The sequence below is a fragment of the Phyllopteryx taeniolatus genome, unplaced genomic scaffold, assembly GCF_024500385.1.
Source record: "Phyllopteryx taeniolatus isolate TA_2022b unplaced genomic scaffold, UOR_Ptae_1.2 contig_173, whole genome shotgun sequence".
Classification (NCBI taxonomy): domain Eukaryota; kingdom Metazoa; phylum Chordata; class Actinopteri; order Syngnathiformes; family Syngnathidae; genus Phyllopteryx; species Phyllopteryx taeniolatus.
This window is the reverse complement of record NW_026903095.1, coordinates 1-8119: the sequence shown is the minus strand read 5'-3', so window position 1 is coordinate 8119 and position 8119 is coordinate 1. Positions and strand designations below refer to the sequence as shown.

General features: G+C 48.0%; 2 non-coding genes across 2 annotated transcripts; one reads left to right on the top strand and one right to left on the bottom strand.

Annotated features, from left to right (window-relative positions):
• Positions 1-340: 340 nt before the first annotated feature.
• LOC133473187 (U1 spliceosomal RNA) lies at positions 341-504 on the bottom strand. Its single transcript, XR_009786989.1, has one exon. It is a non-coding gene; the product is annotated as a U1 spliceosomal RNA (small nuclear RNA).
• A 1810-nt stretch (positions 505-2314) lies between these two features.
• trnas-uga (transfer RNA serine (anticodon UGA)) lies at positions 2315-2396 on the top strand. The gene has a single exon. It is a non-coding gene; the product is annotated as a tRNA-Ser (tRNA).
• Positions 2397-8119: the final 5723 nt, after the last annotated feature.

Here is an 8119-nt window from a genome sequence, read left to right as displayed (position 1 = left end):
TTTGTGAGGCTTTGTAAAGCGCTGTGATGATGTAGATAAAGCGCTATATAAGTGGAGCCCATTACCATTTATTTGTCCCAAGATATCAAATAAAGTATATTTTTTAATGTATGTATGTAATGTATTTCAAGATTCAAATTAACTTTGCTTGTTGCATTCCTAAACCGAAGAGCACTGACGTCCGTATTATTGGGAAGGTTTTATTTTGAAGGTGGCTTCGCCGCGTGTTGGTGACCTATTACCGTAATGCCTAGTATGAACAAAATTAGGGGCGGCTGGCTTGACTGCTACTTTTTGAGTGGAGGCTGGCTTGACCGCAGTATTATTTTCAACCAACGATCAGGGGAGAGCGCTAACACGGTGCCCCACTACCAGAAACTATGCAGTCAAGATTCCCACATTTGGGGAATTCGCAGAGATCAGCACAATCGGTGTGCAATGGCTGAACCTCACCCTGGGTGAACCACCTTCTTGATCATGGTGTCTCCCCTGCCAGGTAAGTATGAGCTGTACACGGCGCGAGCACGCGAGTCATTCACGCGCACGCTATGTCAAGCGACGGTGTCATCATGAGCATGTGAACAACCATACACACAACGGGCAAGCCGGAACATACGCTAGATGAAACGCTACTGTGTGCTAATACATGAACAAATATGCTTCCTATTTGAGAATTTCAGTTTAAATTGAGACAGTAAATGGATACCCATAATGCACAGCGGCATCGAGAGACGATAAAATAAGTTGAAAGTGAGGTCATTATCACCCAGAAACATATAAACCTCTATCTATCCATCCATTGTCTTTACCGCTTCTCCTCACGAGGGTCGCAGGCTGCTGGAGCCTATCCCAGCTATCTTCGGGCGGGAGGCGGGGTACACCCTGAACTGGTCGGCAGCCAATCGCAGGGCACATAGAAACAAACAACCATTCGCTCTCACATTCAAACCTATTGGCAATTTAGAGTCCACCCATTCGGGTTTAAGAGAAATGATTGGACTAATTAAAAAAAATCTAAAGTAAACATAATTAGAAGTAGTTCTTGACGAAAATAATGCATTTGTCTCGTCGAATGTCAGACACGAAAAAGACTTCCGGTTCCAACAGTTGGCTGCGCATCTCAAATTGCAACTGCCACCTGCTCAGAGCTATTGCACAAAACAACCTTGGTGACGTTTTAGACAAAAAGTATTCATTCTACTTCCCATGGGCTCACCAACTGTGGGAGGGGCCATAGGGGACGGGTGCAGTGCGAGCTGGGCAGGGACCTTGGCGTTCCAACCCCCGGCTACAGAAGCTGGCTCAAGGGTACGTGGAATGTCACCTCTCTGCCAGGGAAGAAGCCCGAGCTGGTGTGTGAGGTCAAGAAGTTCCGACTAGATATAGTCGGACTCGCCTCCACACGCAGCTTGGGCTTTGGTACCAGTCCTCTCGGAAGGGACTGCTCCCTTTGAGTCGTCCCTTTTGCCGTACTTTGGTCATTTTTGAGTACGAGAGGGATTGGAATCTCTTCCACTCTGGAGTTGCCCACGGTGAGAGGCGGCGAGCCCGGCGGCAATAAATATACCCACACCTGCTCGGCAATAAGTATACCCACACCCACGCCTGTACGTTGGGGTTCACCCCGGAAGCCTGCCTCCGCCTTCGGGTGGGGGGACGGGTCCTGACTGTTGTTTGCGCCTATGCACAAAGCAGGAGTTCAGAGTCCCCACCCTTTTTGGAGTCCTTGGAGGGGCTGCTGGAGAGCGCTCCCGCTGGGGATTCCATCGTTCTGCAGGGGGACTTCAATGCTCACATGGACAATGACAGTGAGACCTGGAAGGGTGTGATTGGGATGAAGGCCCCCCCCCCCCGATCAAACCTGAGCGGTGTTCAGTTATTGGACTTCTGTGCTCATCAAGGATTGTCCATAACGAACACCATGTTCAACCATAAGGGTGTCCACACATGGACTTGGCACCAGGACACCCTAGGTGGCAGTTCGATGATCGACTTTGTGGTCGTGTCATCGGACCTGCGGCCCCATGTCTTGGACACTCGGGTGAAGAGAGGCGCGGAGCTGTCAACTGATCACCACCAAAAAATGACTCATTGGATGAACACAAATAAATTTTGGGCAGGTTTTCCATCCATTTTATTTGTGTAACGCCAACTCAAATTTAGTAGTTCCGTGTAATGTGATATAATTGAGTCAGCCAAACCCATTTTCATCAAATACAAAGTAAAATATGTACACTCAGTGGCCGAAATTGATTCGTCCCTCAAATGACAATAAAATACTCATATAAATGACTTTTTGCGCTTACACCATGTGGCTGCGATGGCCGAGTGGTTAAGGCGTTGGACTTGAAATCCAATGGGATCTTCCCGCGCATGTTTGAACCCTGCTCACAGCGAGTCTTGTTTATGTGCAAAATAGCTCAATAGTTTGTGTCACTGACTGAAGTTCTGGTGACTCGAGTTCAGTTCTTCCTTCAGCCTGGAGGTGGGGCTCGAAGGCGAGCGGCTGGTGACCGGGCCAGGCACAGCCCGGGAGGGTCCTCCTTCCCATGGGCTCACCACCTGTGGGAGGGGCCATAGGGGTCGGGTGCAGTGCAAGCTGGGCGGTGGTCGAAGGCAGGGACTTTGGCGATCAGATCCCCCGCTACAGAAGCTGGCTCAAGGGACGTGGAATGTCACCTTTCTGGCAGGGAAGGACCCCGAGCTGGTGTTAGAGGTCGAAAGTTCGGACTCGCCTCAACGCACAGCTTGGGCTCTGGTACCAGTCCTCTCGAGAGGGGTTGAACTCCACTCCGGAGTTGCCCACGGTGAGAGGCGCCGAGCAGGTGTGGGTATACTTATTGCTCCCCGGCTCCACTTGGCACCAGGACACCCTAGGTCGCAGTTCGATGATCGACTTTGTGGTCGTGTCATCGGACTTGCGGCCGCATGTCTTGGACACTCGGGTAAAGAGAGGGGCGGAGCTGTCAACTGATCACCACCTGGTGGTGAGTTGGCTCAGATGGTGGGGGAAGATGCCGGTCCAACGTGGCAGGCCCAAACGTATTGTGAGGGTCTGCTGGGAACTTCTGGCGGAATCCCCTGTCAGAAGGAGTTTCAACTCCCACCTCCGACAGAACTTTGCCCATGTTCCGGGGGAGGCAGGGGACATCGAGTCCGAGTGGAGCATGTTCCGCGCCTCCATTGCTGAGGCGGCCGACCGGAGCTGTGGCCGTAAGGTGCCTGTCGTGGCGGCAATCCCCGAACCCGTTGGTGGACACCAACGGTGAGGGATGCCGTCAAGCTGAAGAAGGAGTCCTATCGGGCCTTTTTGGCCTGTGGGACTCCTGAGGCAGCTGATGGGTACCGGCTGGCCAAGCGGAATGCAGCTTTGATGGTCGCTGAAGCAAAAACTCGGGCATGGGAGGAGTTCGGTGAGGCCATGGAGAAAGACTTCCGGATAGCTTCGAGGAAATTCTGGTCCACCATCCAGCGTCTCAGGAGGGGGAAGCAGTGCACCATCAACACTGTGTATAGTGGGGATGGGGTGCTGCTGACCTCGACACGGGACTTTGTGAGCCGGTGGGGAGAATACTTCGAAGACCTCCTCAATTCCACCGACACGCCTTCCCATGAGGGAGTAGAGTCTGGGTTCTCTGAGGCGGGCTCTCCTATCTCTGGGGTTGAGGTCACCGAGGTGGTTAAAAAGCTCGTCGTTGGCAAGGTCCCAGTGGTGGATGAGATTTTCCCGGATTTCCTCAAGGCTCTGGATGTTGTAGGGCTGTCCTGGTTGACACGCCTCTGCAACATTGCGTGGACATCGGGGACAGTGCCTCTGGATTGGCAGACTGGGGTGGTGGTCCCCCTTTTTAAGAAGGGGGACCGGAGGGTGTGTTCCACTACAGGGGGATCACACTCCTCAGCCTCCCTGGTAAGGTCTATTCAGGGGTGCTGGAGAGGAGGGTCCGTCGGGAAGTTGAATCTCAGATTCAGGAGGAGCAGTGTGTTTTCATCCTAGCCATGAAACAGTGGACCAGCTCTACATCCTTGTCAGGGTTCTCGAGGGTGCATGGGAGTTCGCCCAACCAGTCTACATGTGTTTTGTGGACTTGGAGAAGGCATTCAACCGTGTCGCTCGGGGGGCCCTGTGGGGGGTGCTTCGGGAGTATGGGGTACCGAACCCCCTGATACGGGCTGTTCGGTCCCTGTACAACCGGAGTCAGAGTTTGGTCCACATATCCGGCAGTAAGTCAGACTTGTTTCCGGTGAGGGTTGTACTCCGCCAAGGCTGCCGTTTGTCACCGACCGATTCTTTTATGGACAGAATTTCTAGGCGCAGCCGAGGCGTAGAGGGGGCCCGGTTTGGTGGCCTCAATATTGCATCTCTGCTTTTTGCAGATGATGTGGTTCTGTTGGCTTCATCAAGCCGTGACCTCCAACTCTCACTGGAGCAGTTCGCAGCCGAGTGTGAAGTGGCTGGGATGAAAATCAGCACTTCCAAATCAGAGACCATGGTCCTCAGTCGGAAAAGGGTGGCGTGCCCTCTCCAGGTCGGGGATGAGATCCTGCCCCAAGTGAAGGAGTTCAAGTATCTTGGGGTCTTGTTCACGAGTGAGGGAAGAATGGAATGGGAGATCGACAGGCGGATCAGTGCAGCGTCTGCACTGATGCGGATTTTGTATCGATCCGTTGTGGTGAAGAAGGAGCTAAGCCGAAAGGCGAAGCGCTCGATTTACCGGTCGATCTACATTCCTACTCTCACCTATGGTCACGAGCTGTGGGTCGTTTCCTCTGCAGGGTGTCCGGGCTCTCCCTTAGAGATAGGGTGAGAAGCTCGGTCATCCGGGAGGATCTCAGAGTAGAGCCGCTGCTCCTTCACATCGAGAGGAGCCAGATGAGGTGGCTGGGGCATCTGATTCGGATCCCTCCCGGACGCCTCCCTGGTGAGGTGTTCCGGGCACATCCCACCTGGAGAAGACACAGGGGACGACCCAGGACACGCTGGAGAGACTACATCCTTCGGCTGGCCTGGGAACGCCTCGGGATCCCCCCGGAAGAGATCGATGAAGTGGCTGGGGAAAGGGATGTCTGGGCGTCTGTTAAATATATTATAGAAGTTATCATTTATTTGCTTAGCTTGCATTAGTATGATGGACAATTTTAGATGTTTCGCCTTCAAAAAGAAGACTCAGCATCATCCATGGAAGGACGCTTGGACCAAGGACGTGATCGGATGTGGTCGGGTCGTGACAGGTGTTGATCCAATATTATGTGTTGTGTCTTATTGCTTAGAATACTATGTCTGGGAAAAAACCCTCTTATTATCAAATATTTTGTGTTGTGTCTTATTACTTAGAATATTATCAAATATTATGTGTTGTGTCTTATTGCTTAGAATACAATGTCTGGGAAAAAACCCTCTTATTATCAAATATTCTGTGTTGTGTCTTATTGTTTAGAACATTATGATTGTAAATCCCTCCTATTTCAAATAAATGCAGGAGCGAGGGGGGGGGATTGTTTAGAGCGTGTTGAGAGACTGTGATCTGAACAATCTCCCATACGCCCTCCTCATGAGAAAAAGTAACAAGCGTCTTCATTCCTTTTGTGTCTATTATAATGTTGGGTAAGATAAATCCAACATAAATTGGTCCTTCGAGCCGGATGTCAACACACCCGAAGATTCCAGTTGTGGAGCCGACATCCAGTTAAGAGACCGTGGCCACGGCATTTGAGACCCTTTCCGGGACTGGTCTTCGGACTTCTCAACTGGGATCTGGAGGTTGACGACAATCCACAGGATTGAAGACGACTTTGGTGAGTTAAATTTTAAAAAATTTTTAGGAAAAAGGAATAAAAGAGTGAATGAATTGCGCGACGAAGAAGTCTGCGGCAGAATAAACCTTGTGTAATACTAGTCACTGGCAAGTGAGAAAGATGGAGGACGGAATCCGATAAAATCCGTGGGGACGGCGGAGTCCTGTACATACTTAAATTCCGTATTTCTGTATTTCTGTGTTTCTGTGTTTCCGTGTTTTCGTGTGTTTATAAAAACGTTATTAATATCGTGTGTATGTGTAAAAGTATGAATTTATAAGACAGGATTGTAAGTGACAACTGAGTTTGGAAGCAAAGGCAAGAATTCTCCGCCCCAATTAGGGTAGAAGCTTGAGAATTACCAAAACTCAGACATTAATTGTCACCCTGTCATTTTTGAATAAAGTCAGTATTTAGGTCACTCTAGGTGCAAATGAACTGACTTCCAAATTCACAAAAATGGGAAATAACAACAATAAACCGGATCCAAAAATAGGCCTAACATGTAAAGATTGGAAATATGTTCAACTCCAAAACCCTTCCAAAATAGAACATTTAAACACGTGGATAACCAAATACGGTTTCGCTGGCCAGCTAAATTCGCAAAAAATAGTGAAACTTCAAAACGAAATAAAGTGTCGACACAAAAATGATATATCACAAATACAAAAAGATGGATTTGACGACTTACTCTTCTGGTTAAACATGGCGTCAAAAAGAGAAAAAGGAAAGGAGAATAAGAAACACTTAACAAATGAACAAAAAGAGCAGGAAGGTAGACATAAAAATATGTTGTTTCAAAGACAGGAAGATGACGAGACAGGACCAATAATAAGAACTAGCGAGAAAAAGATAATTGAAGAAAGTTGTAAAAAAAGTAAGGAAACAAAAGCATCAGCACCATTGTACCCGGTTTTGCCACCTCATGAAAATCCTCCAACTCAAGAGGCACAAACACAACGAATTTTACGATCGGGAGGGGTACAAATGAATTGGTCTAGAAATTTGGGAGAAACATTTTCTCCCACTCCCAAAATAACAAATATAACCTCAGACGAGGGAGATATGGATATATTTCCGATGATTGAAGTGGCAAATCCAAATGTACAAGAAGATCGCAGAGAAACTCTTTTGGTCTATAGGACCTGGACAAATGAGGATGTGAAAAAGGCCGTAGCCGGCATCACACCTTACAAAGTAGACATTGTCCAGTTTGTTGAGGAAATAGAAAATCTTAGACAATCTTATCATTTAAATGGGACAGAGACTCAACAAGTTTGGATGACGGCAATGGGGCCTGATTGGCATCTTTGCCGAGGGGATTGGGACCCAAAGCACCATGGTGTTATAATGCCACATGATGACAAAGAATTACAATATAGAGTTAGGGGTTTGATAGAGAGAACCACAGCCAGGTTCCGCAAAAGAGCAAATTACACGGAAATTAATAGGGTGAAACAAAAGGATGACGAACTTTTTGAAGAATATAGAGTTAGAATGACTGCTTGTTTTAAAGCAAACAGCGGCTTGAATGAGGATGCTAGTCCTCAGGGCCCTTATCAACAGCAGTTAAAAAATGCTTTACATGCGAATTCAAAAGAACACATTAACAGATGGGTAGATAAACATTGGATAAACCTAGCAACTGGCCCACTGGAGGAATATGTTAATCATGCCCTCCACGCAGAGAGAGTGTTAGAGAAAAAGAAGAAAAAAAAATTGATGTCTTCCTCGACGAAAGAGCAGAAATATACTATCAAGGCAGAGAAAGAGATAATTTTAGGGGACGCGGCAGAGGCCGTTGGAGAGTAAGAAATGATAGAAATCGAAATTATTGTGATAAGAACATCTGTTGGTGCTGTGGAAACAAAGGCCACATTGCGCGTGATTGCCCTAATAAAAATAAAAGAGAATACGGACAAACTACTGCATGACTAAGCCAGCCTGCTTCCCACTCAACAAATCCTCCTGTGTAAACATTACAGAGAATGAGGAGGTGGATTTCAATTTACAGGACATTCTGAGTTTGGACACTGAAAAACCTGAAATAACTTTATCAGTAAATGGTAAACAAATGACATTTCTTTGCGATACAGGGGCATGTAGGACTGCATGTCGGGAAAAGATTCCAGGTTCCAGATTATCGGGACATAAGGCACTAGTGAGATCTGCAAATGGACAAATTACTTTTGCCATGGAACTTGAGCCTGTGTGGATTAGAGACCCACAGGGAAAAACTTGTAGAATGCCCATTTTCGAAGTCCCGGAGTGCCCTGTGAATTTGTTGGGAAGAGATGGCTTATTCCAATTAGGACTTGTACTC